Raw genomic sequence first — 22,786 nt, 5'->3', positions numbered from 1 at the left:
GCTCCCAGCCAGCCACCTTCTTGCTAGTCCTCACTCCTGCGGCAGAGGGAGCGAGCGGCTGCCTCCCTCTCTCCTGCCATAAGGGCGCTAATCCCACTGTGGGGGCCCCACCCTCGTGAGCTCAACCAAACCTAGTCACCCCAAGGCCCAGCTTCCGAATGCCATCAAACTGGAGTCGGCTTCAGTGTGTGAATGGCGGGGAGGCACAGACACTCAGTCCACAAGGCTCCCCCAGCTAATACCTGTTTATTGGGGTGCCGGACGCCGGGCCCTGAAACAGCAGCCAGAGGAGCTGCTTCCTGGTCTGTAGGTGGGACAGAGTGCCCCCGAGGCACAAAAGGTACAATTTGGGGTGAAACCGCTGCGGTGTAAACACAGCATGCAAAGGAGGGGAGGGGGGTTGGGCAGCGCCCACGAAGGAAGCGGCATCTGCGTCCACGTCAGGCCGAGGACACCGGGACAAGGACAGCAGGGGAGGAAGCCTAAAAGGATGGGCACCAGGTGCAGAGAGCTGGAGGCGGCTGAGTGCAGTCTGGGTGGCCGGGGGAGACCCAGGAAGGAGAGGGGAGGAGGGGACGCCGGAGAGAGGAGCCCAGAAAAGAATGAGAAGTGGGCTGGAAGGGATCGTGTCCCCGTTCAAACAGCCTCAGTGACCTCCCTACGCCTAACAGGGCCGACATCTCCGCGTCAGAGCCTCGCACTCGGTGGTCTGCAGAGCCGGAGCTCTTCCAGGGTCCTCCCACGGAGGTCGGCCGGTTGCAGAAACCCGACTGAACCAGCCTGATAACCACAGCACAGTTGGTTCCCATGCCCTGTAGGTTTCTGCGTTGTCAGGCGCGGCTGGATCCAGACGCTCAAAGGATAGTGTCTGCGCCGCATTCACTTCTGCCTGGGGACATTGGCACGTGCTGTCCCCTCCACCTGCACGGCGGCCTAGCTCCTGGGTCTTCCCACAGGGTTCGGGTCTCTCACTGGCCAGGGCTGGCTGACCCTCCTGCCAAAACTACACTCAGGGATGTGGAGAGGGGAGAAAGGGATGAGCTCCGGAGGAAAGAGCAGTTTTTACCCCAGAGAATAAGGCTGGAAAGGTGCTTGGGGCCCTAGCTCCCGCCTCCTACCTTCTAACTGTCTTCTCATTGTCCCCTGAAGATGCTGGGTTCTGCCTTGGGGCCAAATCCCAGCTCCTGCCTTTTGTGGGTTTTTTTTGTTTGTTTGTTTCCCTGTCCAGGATGTTCTCTCTCTTCAGTCTCCTCCTTCACAGCCCAATGCAGCTCTCAGGAAGCTGCCCCAGGGAGATTTTTCCCAGACTCCCTGCATCCCTGGGGGTCACCTGTGGTCTAAAGGACCCACCTCCCCCGAGACAACCCTTGGATTCCAGCCTTGCCGTGCCCGTCTCGGACACTCAGCTGCTTCTCAGCGAGACCAGCAGCTCCCCCAGGGCGGGCACGTTCTCTCTCAGCGGGGCACTGGCACCGACTGACCCGTACCAGGCTGGCCTGCAGGAACCTTGGTCAGGCTGAATAAATGGGACCCACTGCCAGCAAGGGCCAGTGGCGGGCAGGGTGTGGAGCCCTGCCCTCTGAGGACACGTCTCAGGCACCTACAGGAGTGTTTCAACAGCTCCAAGGGCGATGAGGGGGTGCCTGTGCTGGGCTGGGGGAGCAGCAGGGTCCAGGAGCAGCCGGCATTAGCTGTGTGACCTTGGGCGTCTCTGTGGCCTTGGCCGGGAATGGCCACAGAGTGAGGAAAGCAGCAAACACGAGCTGAGCCCACCTGCCCGGGGAACACAAGGATGGACCGGGTGGGTCGTGCATTGGGGGTGAGCATGGGGGTGCACCCTGGGGCCAGCCTCCTCTACCTGCCTCTTGGTGCCAGAAAAGCCCCCATACTCTGTCCTGCTGTGACTCAGTTCCTTAGGGAGATTGCAGAGCTCTTTCCAAACCCAGCCTCCTTGCCAGGAGTTGCAGGCAGAGGTGGAGGGGACCCTGCTTGCAAATGCTGCCTGGTGCTGAGGGATGGGACCGTCCTGCGCACTCCCTCCTCTCCCGATCCAGGTGCTCGCGCTCCGCCGGAGGACGCAATTCACTACGCCACCACGAGGTGGCGCTCCTGCCACCTTTTCCTCCGGCAAAGAGCTGAAAACACAAAATTGTGTGTGTATGTATCTGTCATCTATCCCGTGTATCTAATTGCTGCTTAAATTACAAAAGTCATACACGATTGGAGGAGGAAGAAAATAGAATATACACCCTGTCCTGCGTGTATTTCGTTTTCCCCTCCCATGCCTCCCACCCTCCTTTCTCTCCCTCTTCCCCTGCCCCCTCCCTCCTCCTGCCTTTCCAGGTCTCCCTCTCATAATGCATATAATGTTTCTGAATTCAAACAAATATTTTTTAAAAGACTTTATTTATTTATTCTTAGAGGGGAAGGGAGGGAGAAAGAGAGGGAGAGAAATAATGTGTAGTTGCCTCTTGAGCGCCCCCTACTGGGGACCTGGCCTACAGCCCAGGCATGTGCAATGCACGACTGGGAATCGAACTGGCGACCCTTTGCGTGGCAGGCCAGCACTCAAGCCACTGAGCCACACCAGCCAGGGCTGAATTCAAACAAATCTTTATTACTAAAAATAATCTTTATTGCCCCTCTGCTGCGGCATCCCACACAGTTGGACAAAATCTCCCTCGGCCTGTGAACTCAACCTTCTGTCCTCCGGCCCCCATGAGTTCCCTGAGGGGCACAGGCCACATCCTGGAGGAAGACTGTGGGGTGCGTTCACCTCACAAGGTGGTTGGTTGGCCTCAGAGGAGCGTGAAAGGAAAGAGGGAACTGGAGACGGCAGGTGGGGGGCAGGGGCACGTCTGGTCCTGCGTCCCAGTCCCTCACCCCTGCCTGATGCCTCCTGGCAACCCGGCAGGGTCGGCGAACAGGCGCCTGTGACCCCTGTCCAGGTCTAGGAGATTACAGGACAACCAGGAGGCCCGTCTGCCCCTCCTACCCTCAGCCAGATCCTCTGCAGGGGTCTCTGTCCATTTCCCTCCAGCAAAGCTCTGGCCAGAGGCCTGTGGGGACGGGAGAGGCAGGGTAACGGCAGGGGCCCAAAACATCCATCAGAGATTTCAGAAGGGGGAACTGAGGCCTAGAGAGCACTGTGCCAAGGGGGCATGGCTCAAGGGGGCAGAGAGGGGCCTCCTCGCTCTCCCTGAAAGCCCTTCATCACGGTGACCATCCTTCTGTGGCCTCCGGCGTGGCCATCTCATCTCCTTCATGAAACATAAGTGCCCGGCGGCAGTTAACAGAGCAGCGGTGCCTAATCCTCCACGGTCACCGGGTGGAGTGGCAGCACCACCCAGCGGCATGACCTGGGGCCTCCCAAGACCCCCACTTCACACCTGTAAAGTGGGGCTAAGGATGCACCCCCCTTGGGGCTGTCGCAGAGAGCCAATGAGGGAATACGGTGCAAAAACGTTTTGTAAATGTGAAAGTACTTGAAACATGCGAGTTGCTACTTCTCAGCAGCAATATCCACCAGCGGACCACAGCTCTCTTCTCTTCGTCTCTTTAATCAGAAAGAAGGTCCAGAGCAGCCTTGGCTGCTGGGGAGAAAAGAAGACACCTGGGCCGTGCCAGCCCGGCCCCTCCAGGTGGGCTGCGCCCTTCCCGAGGCGGGTGGATGATGAACGAGACGAGACACCTGACCGTCGGTGCCTGCTGCGAGAATTCCCACCGACTTCCGCGTGCGCCATCTCTCTGGGCATGCGCAGGGAGCCCCTTCGCAGGCTGCAGAGATGGGGGGACGGAACCAAAGTTCCGGAACAGCTGCCCTGGGCCAGCTGGGGTCGGAGGTTCACAAGCCTTGTCTCTTTCGGTCCCGGGGAGTGTTTTGCCACTTGGAGAAACTGAGGACCAACTGCCAGGTGCGGCTGCGCCAGGAGCAAGTCCACAGTGGGTGGGGGGTGGCAATCTGCCCGACCCACTCCCCCCTTCTATTCCGCAGTCTTTCCCCAGAACCACGCCTGGCACCTCCCAGGGTCAGTGAGCGTGTGATGCATGAGTGCAAGCCCGCGCTCTCCCCAACAAGCTGTGTGTGCATGAGTGCACATGTGTGTGCCGTGCGCATGCGTGTGTGTGTTCAATAGCCAGCCTGAATATAGTGAAAATCTCCCAGAGGTCCTCACGCATCCCGTCGAGCTGCACCAGACAGCGCCCCCCAGTGGGTGGCAGCCGCGCCGCGCCGCCTGGATAGTTTCTGCAAACGGGGCTTTGCCGTGGCTGCTGAGCTGGGCGAGGCCGTCTCGTCCCACAGCCTACTGGGCCACAGGGCTTGGGGGCTCGGGGCCTCGGGCAGGGCTTCAGTCTCCAGGCCCGGGAAGCAAAGCCTGAAACGAACGCACGAAGCAGCGAGGAACCCGAGGACGGACGTTCGGGGGGAGGCACCCACCTCCACAGAGGGCCAGACACACAACGGCATCTGGGAATGACCCCCCTCTACTCACACCGGGGGCTCTGTCCCGATGCCGGCCAGCACTACGCCTGTTCTGGGGGACTCCGTGGGGAGGGAGCCTTCCACCCACCAGGCCTTGCACCTAATTTACATCTGTTTTGCATGTGCCTGCTGCCGCCAGAGATTTTCCAGTGGCCATTTCACCCGAGTCCCCTGAAGTACGAGCCTTTTCCTCCTCTGTTGCTCCTTATGAACCTGTGAGCCCGCGGGCAGGTCCCCGCTGCCAAATAACATGAGAGCACAGCGTGGAGGCCGGGGAGAGAGGGACGCGAGGCGAGCGGCTGCAGTTTAGAAAGGCGCGTGCAGCGAGCCGCCGGAAACCGTTTGGGACCCTTGACGAGCCGTCCCGTGCGATCCAGCCGCCCACGGCTGGCGGGGCTCCGAGAGCACCCGGAGGAGCGGCTCAGAGAGAGACCTGCCCCCACCTTCACGGCGGCCGCGTTCAAAGCAGCCGCCCGCCTGTCTGTGCACAGGTGAAGGGCAAACAAAACGTGGCCGATCTTCGCCGTGGAGTATTACTCAGCCTTGAAAAGGAAGGAAATCCTGCCGCCGGCCCTTGCCACCACCTGGACGCACCTTGATGACAGTACACATTACAGCGAACTAAGCCAGTCCCAGAAGGACGAATACTGTAGGTCCTGCCCACATGGGGTCCCTGGAGGAGTCGAATTTGCTGCGGCAGAAAGGAGGACGGGGGTTGCCCGGGGCTGGGCGGGGGAGGGGCGAGGTGCTATTCAGCGGGGACAGAGTCCCTCCGGCTCTGCCGGATGAGACTGTTCCGGGAGCGGATGGGGGTGGGGCTCACGCAGCCGCGAGAACGCACTTCCTGCGGTTGGACTTCGTGCATGAAAAGGGTCACGAGGTCCCCTCGTGCGGTCTGTGCGCTCCACCGCGTCCGCCGCCTCCCCAGGGCTGCGGTTCCCAGGTCGGGGTGCGGGGGTGCAGGGAGGGGAAGGCAGGCGGGGACCTGGAGCCTGACGCTCTCCCTACCTCGTGACCCGCATCTCAGAATGTCCACCAGGGAGGATTCCAACTGTTTTTCCGTCTTCAAACATTCCCTCACGTTTTTATCAGGAAAACCTTTTAAAAAGAGACACACTCGGAAGGGCTACGGAGCACCCATCTGGCCCCGCCCCCAGCGGACAACAGCCTGTGTTTGCCAAAGGCACTTGCTCTCTCTGCATGCACACGCCTGCACGTGTGAGCTCGCTCGGTCCTGGCGCGACGTGTGAAAGCGTGTGGCAGAGGCGTGATGCTTTACCCCCAGACACTTGGGCCTGCAGCTCTGAAAAGTGAGGCTGTTCCTCACGTAGCCAATCACCCAACTACAATGTCGATGCCCCAGCTAAGAAAGTTGCCAGTAGTTCCCTAATATCGTTGAATGTCCCGTCTGTATCCCCAGGTCTGCAGCGTCCCCCCTTTTCTTCCAGAGTTGCTCTTTAGACTCAGGACGCTGCCAAGGTCGCACGTGCCTGTTTCTCTAGTGTCCTACGTGGTGGAGCAGCGTTCTCCGCCCTTTCCTTTGACACTGACCCCCGTCCCCCCACCCCCCTTGCTGGGGGTCCAGACCAGTCTGGAAGGCCCCACAGGGTGGGTTTGTCTGACTGTTTTCCCGTGGTGCTGTTTAACCCGATCCTCCATCCCACACACAGGGGCAGGTAGGGCCAAGGCTGGATCAGATTCAGGTGCGCAGTCTCAGGTATGGAGTCCCTGCAGGTGAGGCTGTGGGCTCCGCGGCACTGGGAGGGCCGGATGTCACGGCGTCCTTTCGCAGCGAGGCAGAGTTCGGTCGCTTGGTGGAGTGGTGTCGGCCAGGTTTCTCCGTCATAAAGGTGGGTTAAGCAGCAACTGTGGGGTAGGACTTCGTCCCCTGTTCCCCACAGCTTCCTCGAGTGCTCTGGGGGCAGACAATGGCGGGGCACAGCCACAAGACCAGGGGCCTCGAAGATGGCCGGCAACTACCAGGCGGCTGGCCGGAAAAGGCATTCTTAGACAAAATTTAAAAAACTCTAAGTTGGGGTTAAAAGAGAGATAAAAGTGTGATAGCATCAAAATTAATGCCTCTTTCCGATGAAGTGCAGTATAATCGACAGGAAGGTATGAGATTGCGGGGGGGGGGGGGGGGGACTTGAAAGATCCGTAGCCAACGGGGGACATGTTTCTAGAACGTGTAAGGCGCTCCTGCAAACCAACAAGGAGAGGACAGTGGCTCTCCAGGGAGAAGATGGGCGAAGGATGAAAATCAGCAGTCTAGAGAGGAAGAAACCCAGAAGACTAACGAGACCAGGAAGAAGTATGTCATCTCATTCGTAGTCAGACAGAAGTAGATTAAAACATGTCACTGTAGCCCTGTTATACTGGGGGGAAAAAAGTTTAAGAGCCAGTGGAAGCCGGGTGTTGGACCAGACGCAGGCGTCGTGCGGACTTGCAGGGGCAGAGTGGCCCAGGCCAGTTGTCCTGGAGAGCGGTTTGGTGCTGCTTCTTAAAAGTCAATCTGTGCATCCCGACCAGTGTGGCTCTGTTGGCTGGGCATCGTCCCACAGACCCAAAGGTCGCCGGTTCAATTCCCGGGCAGGGCACATGCCCGTGTTGCAGGTTTGGGCCCTTGGTTGGGATGCGTACCGGAAGCAACTGATCGATGTTTCTCTCTCTTTTTCCCTCCCTTCCCCTCTCTCTAGAAATAAGTAAGTAAAATCTTTAAAAATAAAAGTAAGTTCTGTGCAAAATTTCAGAGGTGATGAGAGATACATGTAGTACGGTGGTCATGGTGTACAAATGCGTGCGTGTGTCCAAAGCCATTAGGATGCATGCATGAAGCCCTGGCTGGTGTGGCTCAGTGGACTGAGTGCTGACCTGAGAACCAAAGGGTTGCGGGTTCAATCCCTAGTCAGGGCACAGGCCCAGGTTGCAGTCCAGGTCCCCAGTGGAGGGTGCATGAGAGGCAACCACACACTGATGTTTCTTTCCGTCTCTTTCTCCCTCCCTTCCCCTCTCTCTAAAAATAAATAATAAATTAAAAAGATGCATGCAACCCTAGCTGGCGTAGCTTAGTGGATTGAGCACGGGCTGTGAACCAAAGCATTCGATTCCCAGTGAGGGCACATTCCTGGGTTGCAGGCCATGACCCCCAGCAACTGCATATTGATGTTTCTCTCTCTCTCTCTTTCTCCCTCCCTTCCCTCTCTAAACATAAATAAATAAAATGTTAAAAAAAGATGCATACGTTAAGTGCGTGCAATTTTTTGTCTATCAGTCAAACCCCAATAGAGCTAAAAAAAAAGAAGAAACCTCCCCAAAAACAACCAAACGAGTGAGAACTCGTGCACCCTCTGACCCACCACTGCTGCCCCTCGGCGTGCGTCCCGAGGAGTTCTCAGCCAGGTTCAGAGGAGAACCAGTACGGTGGCGTCAGTCACGGCGCAGTGTCCGTCCAGTGGCACCGTGGGCAACCTTCCCTGGGACAGCGGTGAGCACACCGGGGCAGGGGGCTGCTTGAATGACGTCAGCAGTTGGAAGCTCCCGGCTGGGAGTCTGCAGAGCCCTGTGCACAGAGCTTCAAAACACAGTGCGGACTGGAGAAAGTGAGAAGCCAGCCACTGGCCACCGGTGACACGGTCTGTCTCTATGAGTTCAAAGTACGTGCATGTGTACGTGTGCATACGTGACCATGCATGTAATTTTTAAAAAAGATTTTATTTAGTTTTTAGAGAGGGAAGGGAGGGAGATAGAGAGAGAGAGAGAGAAACATGAATGTGCGGTTGCTGGGGGTCATGGCCTGCAACCCAGGCGTGTACCCTGACTGGGAATCGAACCTGCGACACTTTGGTTCGCAGTCCGCGCTCAATCCACTGAGCTATGCCAGCCAGGGCCATGTGTGACCGTGTGTGTAATTTTAATCCATTTGGACACAGTGCTGAACAGCGAGGGGAAGACGAGGAGATTGGAGGGCCTTAGGGACCACTCTCAGGAGTGTGTGTGTGGCCGCCGAAGGCAGGGCGACTGGCGGGGGCTGCCGCACGGAAGCCGAGAGGCCCTTGTGATGGGCGGGTCCCGTGCGTGGGCCTTCACATGTCCTGGCCCCTGCCAGGCCGTTTGTTCGCTGGGGACAGAAACCCAAGGGACACCGGTGTCGGCAAACAGAGTCACTGACTCTGGGACTGGAAGACCAGCATGACGCTGGTCCCGGGGACTCTGGGGGACGGCAGCTACGTTCCTCTTTCCATCTCTGTCTCTCTCGGCCTCCGTGTTTCTGTGTCTCTTCCACCTCTGGGCTGGACTCCTCTCGAAGTGTGGTGTCGAAGAGGGGAGGCCGAGGGTCACAGCTTCTCACCCCAGTTCAGTGGCCCCCGGAAGGGAAGACAAAATCTCTTTCAGCATCCGGAGATCGAGACCCAGGGAAGGACCCTAGCTGGAACAGCTTGAGTCACACGTGCAACTGTGGGCCAATCACCTTGGCTGGACGGTGGGTCTCAGGTCTCAGATCACCGAGGCCTTGTCCAAGGGCCTGTGGCCTGAGGGTGGCGCTACAGGTGTCCACAGGATGGAGAAGGGGAGACGCTGCAGAGGTGGGGCAGCCCCTGCTATAGGGGAGGCTCCAGGGCGGTGCTTGTAAGGCGGTGGTCTAACATCTGTTTGGCAAGGGGCGGAAATCAACCCCAGAAAAACGGCAAACGTCTGGGCAGCCAGTCTGGGCAGTGGCCGGAGATGGCGGCAGGGCTGTCCTTTCCAGCCTCTTCTCACGGGCCCGCTGGTGGCCCATGGCGAGAGAACAATGACCGTGTTCTTCTAGGCGCTGTGTAAACAGTCGTGGTGTGGCATGGCCGCTTGAAGGCCAGGAGCTGATGCGCTCTCTCTTCCACGAGAAGAACATTCCAGCAGGATGAGGTCACCAGGCCAAGGAAAGCTGGCAGTGGGGAGGGGGTTCCTGGGTCAGGGCTCTGGTGCCTGTCCCCTGCTTCCTGCCCTTAACCTGAACTGTCCCCATCACAGGCGGCTTCAGAAGTCTCTGAGTGTGCCTGAGGCCCTGCCCGGCTGTGAATGCAGAGGTTGGTGGATGAGAGGAAGTGGGATGCCCCAGACCCTCCTGCTGCTCCCCCTGACCTTTCCTTCTCTGGCCTGCAGGCGGACTTGACTTTGGTGGCCACACGGAAGTTAGCCTTTGACGAACTGACGCCAGGTGTGACGAGGGCTGGCCGTGAGCACAGGTGACACAGTAGACACAATGACATTGATTGGACTGGGCTCTACACCAGTGTTGTATTTAGCCGAGTATAATGCGCACTGTTCAGCCCAAACTTTTGAGGGGAAAAATAAGGATGGGCATCATACCTGGGTATAATGATTACACACCACAATGGGTGCAGTAATGGGCATACTCTGTGTATGATGTGCACGAAACCGTGGGTGCGCACTGAACACTGCAAAATACGGGGTAGCTTCGTACCTCATTGAATCCAACCCGAATCTCCACTGGGTTGGCATTGTTATCACGCCCCCCCCCCCGCTGTGGGTGAGGAGTGAAGCCTCCCCCAGTTAGTAGGATGATAAAAACCTGCATCCGAACTCGGGTCTGTTTGGATCAAGAGCCCTTGATCTCCCCCAACTGTCTCCATAACCGCGTGTGCCTAGGGATGTGTGCCCAGCTCCGTGCTCGTCTGCCCCAGGAGGCAGCATGGTCGTGCACTGCCCAAGGGCCCCGGGAGGGCTGGGGCTCTGCTCATGGGGCCTCTGGGCCTGGAGGGGCTGCCTTTTTCTAATTCTCACCAAGGCAGCACACAGACCAGCAGCAGCCCTCTGCTGGCCCAGGCCGGCCCCCGGGCCCTCTGACACAGCCCCCCATGTGGCTGGCCCCTTCCATCAGGCTCGTCTGGTGCGCTGCGACGTGACTGGTTCCCACGACAAAACTTGTTTTTCCTGTAACTCACCCAGCATTTTTCTGCCCCGAGCTCTTGCTTCCTTGGTTCTCCTGGCCTGGAATGCCAGTTTCTTCCCAACCACCTCCCTCATTTCATTTTAATAAAACCTACCTCTCCTGCCTTTAATCTGGCCAGTTGGGATGGTGGACACAAGGTACCGATGATGTGTTACAGAACTGTACGCCGAAACCTGTGTCATTTTATTGACCAATGTCACCCCAATTTTAAAAAAGGATGGCTCAGCCCTGGCTGGCGTAGCTCAGTGGATTGAGCGCGGGCTGAGGCTGAACCAAAGCATAGCAGGTTTGATTCCCAGTCAGGGCACATGCCTGGGTTGCAGGCCATGGCCCCCAGCAACTGCACATTGATGATCCTGTCTCTTTCTCTTTCTCCCTCCCTTCCCTCTCTAGAAATAAATAAATAAAATCTTTTAAAAAAAGGATGGCTCACCCATTGTGGCGTACGCACTCCATAAAGTACTGTAGTGCAGTGAGAATAAACTACAGCCATAGTAAACAACACAGATGAATCTAATAAGTATTAAAAAAAAGACCCAGCAGGATGCCCACTCTTTCAGAAAGCCTTTCGGGCACCACAGTGAGACTTCTTGCGGTCTGCCTCCGCTCACACTGCTTTGTATCTGTGCATTTATTTATTTGTAGAGAGAGGAGAAGGGAGGGGGAAATAGAAGGAGGGAAACATTCTGTGGGAGAGAAACAGCGCTCAGTTGCCTCTTGTAGGCACCCCAACCAGAGACCAAACACAAAACCCTGGCCTGTGCTCCAGATGGGAATCGAATCTGTGACCTTTCACTTTACAGGATGAGGCCCAATCAACTGACCCACAGCAGCCAGGGCAAGGGGTTCTGATTTTAAAGCCACCCATTCTAGGGAGGATTGTTAAAAAAAAATCGGTTGATATTTTGCTTCCCAGCATTTGTCAATTTGGCTCGAATACACTCATAGAAATTTTCTAAAATAAATAGCTAAATAAATAAAGCCGCCTGCTGTGATTAGGATGGCTTCCAGAAATGTGGCGACCAGGTCTGCAGTCAGTAGCCCGAGGGCAGCACCCAGCGGTTCTTCGCGGCCCACAGGTGGGCTTTCGCAAACGCGGTGCAAAGGCCAGGGTGCCCTGGTGCAGCGCCTCCCTGCTGCCCTGCGGAGCTGCCACTCCTGCAAGGCTGCACCGCGAACCCTGCACCCACGTGGGCCCTAGTAGCTCTGCGGGATACAGGACCGCAGATCTACAGCCGGTCACCGGGTCTGTCAGGGACAGAAGCCCAGGAAAGGCTGCAGGCACCCCAACCACACCCTGCCCCGCGAACTTGTTTACGCCTCTCGCACAGCCCCTCCCGCCTGGCCAGCCGGACCACGTGACTGCCCCGCCCCTCGCCCTCTCGCGTAGCTCCTCCCACCGCACCGGCCCTTCTTTTTGCCTCCTTCAGAGTCACAAGATCTCTCACTGGCCTTATTTCGGGATCCTTCCGCTCGTCCCCGCCCCCCCCCCCGCCCCGCTACGTTATAAACTCTCCTCGTTTTTTCTCGACTGGTCTTTATTATCATTAATGAGAAGCACGGCCTCTTCGGTCCAACGGGGCTGCGGACGGTAGTCACCTGTCATTGGGCTCGAGGGAGAGGCGAGACCCCGCTGGGGACTCTTTTTCGTGGCGGAGGCCGCTTTGGGCCTGGACATTTCACGACGGGGGAGGTGCTGTACGTCCAAGATGGCGGCGCCCTGTAGGCTGGAGGAACTGTGAGGTAAACAGCTGAGGGGGAGGAGACGGTGGGTGAGTATGGGGGTGTCGCCCCCTCCTTTTCATGGGGGCTTCTCGGGGCTGCCCTGGCACCTTGACCCCAGGCGGGGAGGCCCTGGGGGGCGGGGGCAAGGGGCTCCCTCGCAGAGGACGGGACCCCGGGAAGGGGGATTCGCAGAGCTTTCCCCTCCCTCTCATTACGCGCTGGCTCCGGGGGGCCCGGCTGGGTTGGCGGGTCCCTGGGATGCAGCGGCGGACCTGGCCGGCACTTGGCCCTCCTCGGCGCTCGCGGGGGCGGACGGATGCACGTCCGGGCCGCAGCGCCCGGGGCAGGGGGCAGGTGAGCCCCCTCGCCAGCCCTTCCCTTGGGGTGGCGGTGACAGATTCCCGCGGGGTGCGGAGGGCGGCGGAGAGGCCGGGGGCGGCGGGGCAGGCCCGGGCGGCCGGGCTGGCCCCAGGGCTGGTCGCGAGGGGCCGGGGGTGGGGGAGATGAATGGAGGCTGCCTGTGGACGTCGGGGGCCGCCGGGGGCCGCCGGGCCTGGACGCCGCCGCCGCCGGAACGTGCGGGGCTGCGGTGCCTCGCTGCGGGGGCGCTTGTGGGTGTTTAATTGACGGTGAGAGACAGTTACCTCGAGGCAGCCGCGGTGGTTCTTCGGCGACAGCTATTCGCAGAGCCACTCCTCGACGCTCATTCATTCATTTGAGGAACTGCGGGGTGGAGGGCTTGCGGTCGGAGTGAGCTTTTCGAGTTAAAGCTCCTTCTTTGTGTTTCCCGGTCAAGAGTTTTGCTGGGTGTGTTTTGCATGGGGGGGGGTGTCGTGGGAGGGGGTGCGGTTCCCCTAAGAACAACCACTCCCCGTTATGGGGTGCTCCCTGAGCCAGCGGTCTGCAGCCATCGCCTCCTTAGTCCTGGTGACCCAGCGGGGGAGGCGGCCACTGTTATCTCCGCCATTCCGCAGAAGGGGAAACTGAGGCCCAGAGAGATTCCCAGCAGGCACCGAGGGTCACCTCTAGCGGCGTCCCAGCGCGGCCTGGGGCCAGGGTCTCAGTGACACCACGACTGTGGACCTGCTCCTTGTTGGTCCCCACGTGACTCTCTCCTGTGTCTGTTCCTTGATCAAAGCTGGCGTGTCCTTCTCCTTAAGTGATTAGAATGAACCAGGGTGCACAAGTGCCCACGTGTGTGTTTTGTTTGGAAGAGGGCACGACTGCTTCCTTGCCTCCCTTGACTTTTGTTTGGGTCGGTCGGCCGCCCTGTGCGCGGAGATGCGCTGGTCTGGCCTGGAAAGTAGCGGGTGTTTTTCTGAAAGGGTGAGTTGGCTGCAGAGACAGGTTTGGCTAAAAAGCCCTTGCTGGATTTTTTTTTTTTTATAGAAAGCATAGAAATAGCACTTCACTTGACACAGAGTGTGCTGTAAAAGCACTGAAATAGAGTAATACTCCTCTGAGATACTTGGGTTTGTAATTTCGGGATCAGCCCGGAGTCGTCTGAACTCAAACGCGCTGGCAAAATGGGGCTGCAAATGTTGAGGAGCATTAGGGAGCCAGGCCTTCTGGGGGCCCTCGCCTTACTGAGCAGCCGAGCGCCTGTGGTGCTCAAGCTGAGCATTCCGGAGTGAGCCTGGAGTATGCAGACGTGGAAGCGGACTTCGGGTGGCGCGGGGAGTGGGTCTTTAGCAGTCGTGCAAGCAGCAGTGAGGCAGCCTTCGCGGCGGCCCAGGGGAGCGCAGACTCTTCCTCCCAGCCACCCGGTGTCAGCTTAGGGGGTGTTTGTAGAAGTCGCAGAAGGAAAATACCCTCTCGCTGAGGTTAACGTCTCATCCCAGACGCTCTGAGGTCCCGTGCCGGGGAGGCCGGAGATGTGAGCTCTCTTCGCCTCACGCGATTCCTGGCATGGTAAAGACTGGGCGCGCTCCCGAGTGCCCGGTGAGAGCGCTGGGCTAGGAGCGAAGACCTCCCACACTGCTCGCTGGTGTGGCCACGGTCCCTTGTGTGCGTGCCCGGCTAGTCTCACTGGGACACATCAAATCTGTGCCTGCCCGTGTGATGTTTACCAAATAACGGGATTGCCAGGAGCCCGAGGCCTCCAACGGTGCTGGCGTGGCCCTCCGCCGCAGGTGGCCGGCCCCGCGGTGGGTGGATCTGCAGATGCCGCCTGGGGGATGCCCTGAACGTGCACCTGTATTTTGGGAGGAGTCAAAGGTGACGCTGATGTGCGCCAGAGGTTGAGGACCAGTGCCTTCAAGCTTCAGTGTGGATGTTTTTCTTTGAATTTGTAACTTTACTGCAGGGCATTTTTTAAAACAGCTCCTAACCCCTGGTGTGTGTGGAGTGGGGTGAATTCTGGGCTCTGAATCACCACTGGGTTGATGTCACGGCTCTGTCTCCTTTTAGAGTTTGTCGGGGTGCAGGCGTGCTTTCTTCCGGGCCCCAGGGCCACGGTGGGCTAAAATCCGCTTCTCCTGGAGTTCATGGGGTATTTTGGGGTGCAGATGAGCGGCACACAGCCACGGACCAGCCATTTCAAGCTCTCTGAAGCCAGATAGCTTTCCACTTGGAGCAAGTCACTTAAGTTCTGTGGGCCTCAGGTTCCTCCTCCTTTGTGAAATGAGTCGGACGGTGAATGAGAGCACCCCTAAGTCTGAGGCTCGGCGGCTTGAGCCCCTCCTGCCGCTTCGGCTAAATGTTCTGAGTAAATGGTTGAACCAAAGTGTTAATGGCTTTACAATATCTAAGCAAATCGGTGACTCTTAGCTTGACCTGACTCCGACCTGTTTATCTTTTCCTTTATATCACATTATTTAAAAAAAATTTTTTTAAATTTATTTTTAGAGGGGGGCAGGGGAGGCAGAAAGAGAAGGAGAGAAACAATGTGCAAGAAATATGCAAGGGATACCTCCATCTGTTGCCACTTGCACCCTCTCAACTGGGGGCCTGGCCCGCACCCCAGGAATGTGTCCTGACTGGGAATTGAACTAACTGGTAACCTTTCAGTTTGCAGGCCAGCACTCATTCTACTGAGCCACACCAGCCAGGGCTGTATTCCATTGTCTTTATTTTATATATATTTTTAAAAATGTTTTAATTATTTATTTTAGAGAGACAGGAAGGGAGGGAGAAGGAGAGGGAGAGAGACATTGATGCGTGAAAGGTGCATCCACTGGTTGCCTGTCACACGCCCCCACAGGGACCTGGCCTGCAGCTCAGGCGTGTGCCCTGACTGGGGACCAAACTGGTGACCTTTCGGTCTGCAGGCGGGTGCTTAATCCACTGAGCCACACCAGCCAGGGCTATGTTACATTATTTTTAAAAGGTGATTTCCTTTAAGTTTCTCATATTATAAATCTCTCTTGGAGAGGTTAGTTTTATTTGTATTAGTTTTGTTTGTCATTTAAGTAGCTGATCTCATAAAGGAAAAGAACACTCAGCATTGTAGTCTGTAGTCTAAATATGTAGTATATGCTCAAACACTGAGTTTTTTCCATAGTTGTTTAATATAATCTAGTTTTCATGAAATACTCATTTTTCCTCTTTTAAGTTGGTCCGAAAGAGGTCTGCCATCAGCAATTTTCTGATTTACTTCTTGTGCCTGTAGTTACTAGAAATTAATGTCTCCTTTTTGGAGAAGAATAAAAAAATCATTACCTATTCATTCATTCCCAGGACTGCTGTTTTTTTTTTCTTGTCCCTTCTCTCATGCAGTACTACCTTTTGCCCTATACAGCGAAGTAGTAAAAGGCACCAAACATTTTTAAAGGTTGAATGAATTCACATTGGCATCTGATGAGTCAAGTGCCTTGAACAGCAAGGTTGGAGCCGAAGAAGGCTCGGTAGTTCCTGGCCTGGACCTCCCAGGGCACTGTGTACGGATAGTGGCAGGCGTGACCACGGAGTGTTTGAGTGATGAGGGCCAGCGTGCCCTTCTGCTGGTGAGGGCAGACGACACGGCGGCGAGTGATAAGGGAGAACAACTGTGCTGACCTTCGCGTCTCCAGTCGGGGAGCCGCGCTGCCTGAGGGGTTCTCCGACACAGTAACCGATGCGAAACGTGTACATTTTCAGCTGCAGAAGGGTTTTATCAATGTTTCAAATGCAAGTTGTTAAACTGATAGACTGCTGACACTTACGCACCCAGCAGTACATCTTGTAGTAGTATTTCTCTAATCAAGTTTGTGTTTGTTGAGCACTTCTGAGCCAAACACTGCTCTCATATTCTGCACACACGATCCAATGAATTCTCCCCACAGCCTGGAGAGACAGGGTGGGGGGATGCGGAAACCGAGCCCTGGAGGCCCTTGCCGAGGGGCTGAGCTGGGGTCTGGACCTTGCTGGCTGACCCCAGAGCCCCCACATTCAGATTGAACGTTTCGCTGTGTTCAACTGCCTGACCTGCAGTCTCATGAACTAACTCCTAGGTCAGTGGTTCTTAACCTTGTTTTTTTTTTTGTTTTTTTTTTGAGGTGGGGAGCTCAGTTCCCCTCTGAAAATCCAGGGACACTGTGCACCGGATACCCCTTCCCGTCCCATCACCAACAAGAACACTCCCAGAGTGTGAGATACGGGGTGCGGCTTCGGGAGCCTCACAGACCCCGCCTGGGGCTCGGCCTGCCAGCCTGGGGCCCGGGCTCAGCCTCTGTCATCGCACACAGACTCATTACTGACATTCTGCAGCTCGCCAAAAACCCCACGTTTTTTGCTGACCTGACAAAAAATAGGTGTAATTTTGATTCAGTCACACTAGGTGACTGTTGTGTTGGCTGTTGTCATTTTTTTTTATTTGACCATCTAAGGGAAAAGAGGTCAGTGCCCCTGACCAAATGGTCAGGTGCTGCATGTCTTAACAACTCTCGTGGCACACTGGTTGAAAAACTGCTGTTCTAGATAAATTATTGCTCTTAAAAATGGACTCGGGCTTTATTAAAAGTGGTCTCTCTCTCTCTCTCTCTCTCTCTGTGTCTCTCTCTCTCACTCTGACCGGTAGGTAGGAAAGACCCGAGTCTCTTAAAGATGAGCCCGTGCACTGTTTGTACTGTAAATTATGTTTTCAAACTCTTACATTGGAAGATTTGTTACACTTCACTGGAAATCAGCCTTAGGTGCCACATTAAAAAACCCAGCAGCCGAGAGCTCAGGCTCGTAACTTGCGAGGTGCTCATCGGGGTTGGCGTTCAGTCCGTGCTGCTGCCTTTAGCACCTGGCAGCGTTCCACTGGGTTTTTTCCCAAGGGTTATTGTACTGCTTTTTCCCCTTTGAACCTCAAAGTACATATAAAAATACATATTTAATGTTTCTTGCCTTCACCCTTTTCTCTTCTCCCTGAGCCGGCAGCTCTCAACCTGTACTGGGCATCAGGGTCACCTGGGAGATCCGCTCCCAGAGTTTCTGATTCCGGGGCCCGTGGAGGGCCCGGGAGTTCGCCTTCGGGACAGATTCCGGGCCGTGCCGGTGTTGCCAGAGCAAGGCCCGCGTTGCAGGACCCCCGTCCAAGCGGCCGCACAGGGCGCCTCGCCCCGTGGGCGTCTCTGTTCTGGTCCTGGAGGGCTCTTAGTTTGCTCAGGCTCTCCTGGGGGGGCTCCGGAGGGCGCCTCTCACACGTACGTGGTGTCTGTCTGGGCTGTGTTTTCTTGGTGAAGGATTTCATTCCCGTTCATAGAAAGTCAAAACGCGAGAGGCATTTATGTGTAGAAGAAACACACCTTTCTAAAACCAAGCTCTGCGCCCGCAGGCAACCTTTGCAGTAGGACAGGAGCTTCAGCAATTTGCCCCCCAGGCTCCCTGACAGCAGAGCTCTGAGTGGAGCCGGGAGCTGTCCCGCCCAGCCCAGGTGACCTTGAGGAGGACCGCCACGGCCGTGGCCGTCAGGCCACACACGGCTGCCTGCTTTGGCAGGTCTTGCCGTCAGCGGCTTCGCTCACACACTAAGCAGTGCTTCTACCCTCCCTTCCCTTCTCTGCGGCGGGGGTGGGGGCCGCGGCCAGTGTCTTACCCTGCGTGGAGGCGCGTGTGCCGAAGGCAGCCTCGCTCACCTGGTGGAGCGTCACTCCGAGAAGCCCCTGAGAGCTGAGCGTGCTGGCACCAGTGCACTGGAGGCGTACCCACTGTGTCATTGCCATGGTGGCACGTGTTTCGGCTTTGCATGCGCCGTGCTCGGTAATGAACTAGTCCGTTCGTGCCTGCACCCGCACCCGAGGGGCTTTGAGTTACTGTAGATGGAGACCTGCGCGCAGAAAACGTGCGTAGGGAAGAGATAGTGGCCTCTGTGTCCACCCGCGGTTGCGGTGTCCGTCACAGACAGGTGTGTGCGGAGTCACTGGGCCACATGCTGGCAGTGTCCTCTTTGTGTGGCTCACAGTTCTGGACTCTCAGGGTAGGAGGCCGGTGCACACAGCACCGGCTCTCCCCAAGTCTGAAGGCCTGCAGGTGTCTGCCGCTGGCGTTGGTGCGGGTGTGTGTGGCTCAGCCCTGTCACGGCCCGTCGTGCGACCTGCCGGGGGCAGACCCGTGGCAGCTGGGTGCGGGTCCCGCTACGGCAGCCGCACACGGCAGGGATGCTGCGGTTCACTTGGCGTCTGGGTGCGTGGCCATCGGTCTGGGAGCACCTGGGGTGTGGGAGTCAGGTGACCACGGTGATGGGTTGGCCTGCGTTCCTCCTATTTGGTCTGAGAGTGCTGGAGCGCAGGGCCCTCCTCTTCCTCACACCCGCCGTTGGCTGTTGTCCGAAAGACTGCCTGTAGGAGTGCGGCCACAGGGTTCACTGGGGCGAGAGCAGCTCTCCCACTGTCAGAAGGGGAAATGTAGATCCGGGGCCGTGTTTCGTTTTCCTTTTGGCTTTTGAAGCTAAGAACGTGGGCCGACCCCCGATGCTCGGACAGGTGCTTCCGTCCATCCCCCTTGGGGTGCACGCACCTCCGACGGGGGTCTGCTCCGTTCCTCACTTCTGGCCGGGAAGCTGGGGCTCACACGTCACTTCGCTGACCAGAGCGGCTCCACCTCTCTGGGCAGGACTGAGTAGGAACCAGCAAGTGCACAGACAGGTGAAGCATCGGTCACGGCAGGCCGCTCTGACCTACACGCCAGCGTCACGGGGATGCTGGCCCGCTGCCCTTGCAGGGGTTTGGTGGCGCGGTGACACAGGCGTCGAGGAGACTTCATGTTGTGTGTGGGACTGAGACGCTCTGACTTCCTGGGCCAGCACCTTTATTTAGGACGGAGGTGCTGGCCAGGCAGGCCTTGAGAGCTTGCCCGTGGGTGTGCCCCGATTTCACCCTCGCCTTGGGTGCCGCTTGCAGGTCAGGGGCCCAGCTGGGGTTCCCCGGAGGAGAGGCCTGTGCAGCCCACTGCCTCCAGCTGACGGAGGGTCCTGGAGGCCAGAGGCCCCGTGTTCCCTTCCGGCTCGTTCCCGTGGCGTGGCAGTGGCCGGGCCAGCACGCCCTGTCTGAAAGGCCAGCTGCCCCAGCGCCGCACACAGAGCACATGTGCCCCCGGGGCCTGAGGTGCTGGGGCCCGAGGTCTGAGTTGTTAAGAGAGTCGCTCGGTGCCCTGGTTGGACTTGGACCGGGATGGTCCGTGGGGCAGGGGCTCGTTGCAGGCGTCCCTGCGCTTGGGAGTCAGGTGTACGTGGTGTACAGGCTCAGTCCTCGTGCCCCACCGTCGGCCCCGGGGACGGCCACCGAAGGAGCTGCTGGGGTCGTCACCCATGGAACAGGGTCACTTGCCCCTCGTGTGGCAGATGCCGGAGTAGGCCGTGGGTGTCATTGGTGGACTGGTCAGTCTCTGTCCTCACGGAGCTTCCAGCCCATGGTCAGCCCGTGCCTGGGTCCACTCTGAAGGGCCCAGGCGGTGAAAGCACACTGGAACGGATGTGTGTACGGGTCCGGTGGAGGAACGCCCCCGAGTGCGGTTGCTGGGGCGGATGACTGTCTCGCACAGGAGGGCCGGCAACTTGAACCTTGCCTCTAACGCATCCCATGGTGTGCTTGAGTGTGCCTGCTATGGTACAGAATTACTCGCGTGTGATTTCATACTACAAGATTTGGTATAGATTCCCAGCACATAGAGAAGGGGCGTTACTCATGCCAGACCCTGTGTGTGCGCACTTGGGACGTAGATATTTAATGCGAGGTCGTGTGGACAGAAAGTGGGGTGCGGGCGGGGGGAGAGTACAGAAATGGCAGGTCTTCACAAGTACTTGGTGCTTCTCGTGGAAAAGGGTTGGATTGGGGTTGTGCGGTTCTGAAGGCAGAATTCTGCTTTGCACATTTAAGACCGTTTCAACTCCGAGTCACTCGGTCCACAAGTGCAGCGGGTCCTTATTTAACATCGTCGTCAGTGCTGCAGCTTTAAGCAGTGCAATATAGAATGAGACCATTTTTACCGTCGGCTGAGGGACGTGAAGGGGCTGAGGTCCCGTGGCGTCTCGTCAGCGGTGCCAGGGCGTGACGTTGCAGGGAGTGAGGGGCTGCTGGAGCGCCCGCCGTGCTGGCCGCAGCCCCGATGGGCCACGCGATCTTGCTGGGCGGATCTCGTGGTCTGGGGGGAGACGTGGTCAGCAGCCGGTCACCCCGGGGTAGTGGGGCTGTGGCGAGGGACACAACGAAACTGAGGCTGCCAAGAGCATGGCACCGGGCCCTGCCCCGCCTGGGACTCGGGAGTGGAGGGGGTTTGTGCGCTGGTTTGGAGGTAAAGAAGCAGCTTGGGGGGCAGCAGGTCCTGAAATGGGGGTGGGAGTGGCTCGGCTGAGAGACTGAGGGGCCAGTGGGGCCTGGTGGGGCAGGCGGCGGGTGACGGCCCCGCATCGCTCCGCTCCTGGGGCTCCACTCCTGGGGCTGTCCCCCGGGCCCCTGGAGCCTGCACTCCGGGCCGCGGCGTCTCCTCCGGTCCCCACTCAGCCTGTGAGGAAGAGGTACCGTGGACACCAGAGACAGGATGGAGAGCCACCAGCTGCACAGCCGGTCGGTGGCAGAGCGTGGGCTCGCACTCGGGGCCCTCGGGGCCCGGAGCCCCTCCTGACCATCCCCTTCCCCCCGTCTGTTTGTAGCTCTGATGCAGACAGTTAACGAAAGGCAGAGGTTACCAGTTCCGCACAGCACAAAGAACTGCCAGCACCGGCTGTCCAGCAGTGTAGACAGGGAGAGGCAAGCGTGCCCAGCGAGGGTGTGTGTGCCCGTGGCCAGCAGCCTATCAGAGCCGGAGCGGGAGGCGGTGGGGGCCGGTGGACACCGGACTTCTCCGATTGCGCCTGGGTTCCCTCCCCTGGAAGACGGCTACTTACGTACCTGTGTTTTTTTCCCCTCCAGTGACCATGAAGGACACCAGGTGGACAGCACTGGAAACGGAAGTGCTGACTGTCCCCAGAATAGGTAAGGGGTCAGCTCAGTCCCCTGGTTCAGGAAGGCAGAGGGGACCGGTCGTCTCGTCCACGGCTGTCCTGGTGCACACGTGTTTCTTTGCACGCAGGGTTTAACGCGTGTGGTTCCAGCTGCTTGCCAGGAACTGGGCCGTCTGTGGCACAGGTGGCGCACACAAGGCCTGCGGGCCGAACCCGGCCCTCCACCTGGTTTTATCCGGCCGGCACCGTGTTTCTACCTGGCAGCAGCACTGAGCTCTCGCTTACCTGTTAAGGAGGAGTCACATTCACACAGCCCTAACATTACCTTCGGCCCTTTGAAGGCAACCACGAGGCTGATGTGGCCCCGGTGAGAATGAGTTTGACGCCCCTGGTCTATGGCATAAAGTAGTTGGTCAAATTACTGATGATTATTAATTACTTATTTGGTGCCGACACTGTTAAGTGCATTGCTTTTCTTCACAGCCACACTTTTGGTGCACCCGCTTTTTAGAGGTGCAGAAGCGGACTCTGGGACGCTCGCTGCGTTCTCTGAGGTCATGTGGCCCGCACCTAGTGGGCCGTGGCCCCCGTCAGCCCTGACAGCCGAGTTGGGCTCTGCTTGCCGTGCTCAGTGGGGGCCTGTGTGCAGGAGCGAGCCGGTCAGCTAGGGCAGAGGCGCTCAGCCCAGGCCGGCCTTCCCAGCGCGCTTGGGTCTGCGCGCGTGAATTCGGTGTAAACCCCACGTGCAGCCTGGACCCTGCCCCGTGACCTGCTCTGCAGCGCGGCCCGGGCCCCAGGCTGCTTCTGTAACGGGCAACCCGCAATGGGGGGGATGGGACGTTGATTCTGGGTTCTGTGCTCCAGAGTTTCCTGTTTGCTGGCAGGTGAGCCGTAGAGGAGCGGGGTGCAGGCAGGAAGGGGGTGAGAGGCCGCTGCTGCCTTGTCTCCAGGGGCGATGAGGGGCTGGGGCCGGGGGACCGCAGAAGGCTGGTGACATCAGTGGTTTGCTCATGGGTTAGATGTGAGGGCAAGAGCGGTGAAGTGACAGAGATGTCACCTAGATGTTTGCCGTAGACTGGCGGTCATGCCTTTTACTGAGACCCAGAAGACTGGGGACAGGCTTGGCGTGGTAGTGGGTGCCGAAAGCCACGGCCCCTGCGTATAAATAGCATCGTCGGCAGCCCTGTGCTGTGGCATGCGGCCGCCAAAGATAATCCCCGAGTGGATGGAATGTGGCCTTGGCACGCAGCTGCGGAGCTGGATTAACCCAGATACTCACTTCTGG

General features: G+C 58.0%; 1 protein-coding gene across 1 annotated transcript in view; it reads left to right on the top strand.

Moving 5' to 3' along the window:
* The first annotated feature begins 11,931 nt into the window (after positions 1–11,931).
* The window catches only part of TSC1 (TSC complex subunit 1), a 34,959-nt gene continuing 24,104 nt past the window's right edge, over positions 11,932–22,786 (top strand). Inside the window, 2 exon segments of the mRNA XM_036022412.1 lie at positions 11,932–12,176; positions 21,470–21,532. The gene's annotated coding sequence lies outside the window, so the exon portion shown is untranslated.

The sequence above is a fragment of the Phyllostomus discolor genome, chromosome 3, assembly GCF_004126475.2.
Source record: "Phyllostomus discolor isolate MPI-MPIP mPhyDis1 chromosome 3, mPhyDis1.pri.v3, whole genome shotgun sequence".
NCBI classification, from domain to species: Eukaryota; Metazoa; Chordata; class Mammalia; order Chiroptera; family Phyllostomidae; genus Phyllostomus; species Phyllostomus discolor.
This window is presented reverse-complemented; position numbering and strand designations above follow the sequence as displayed.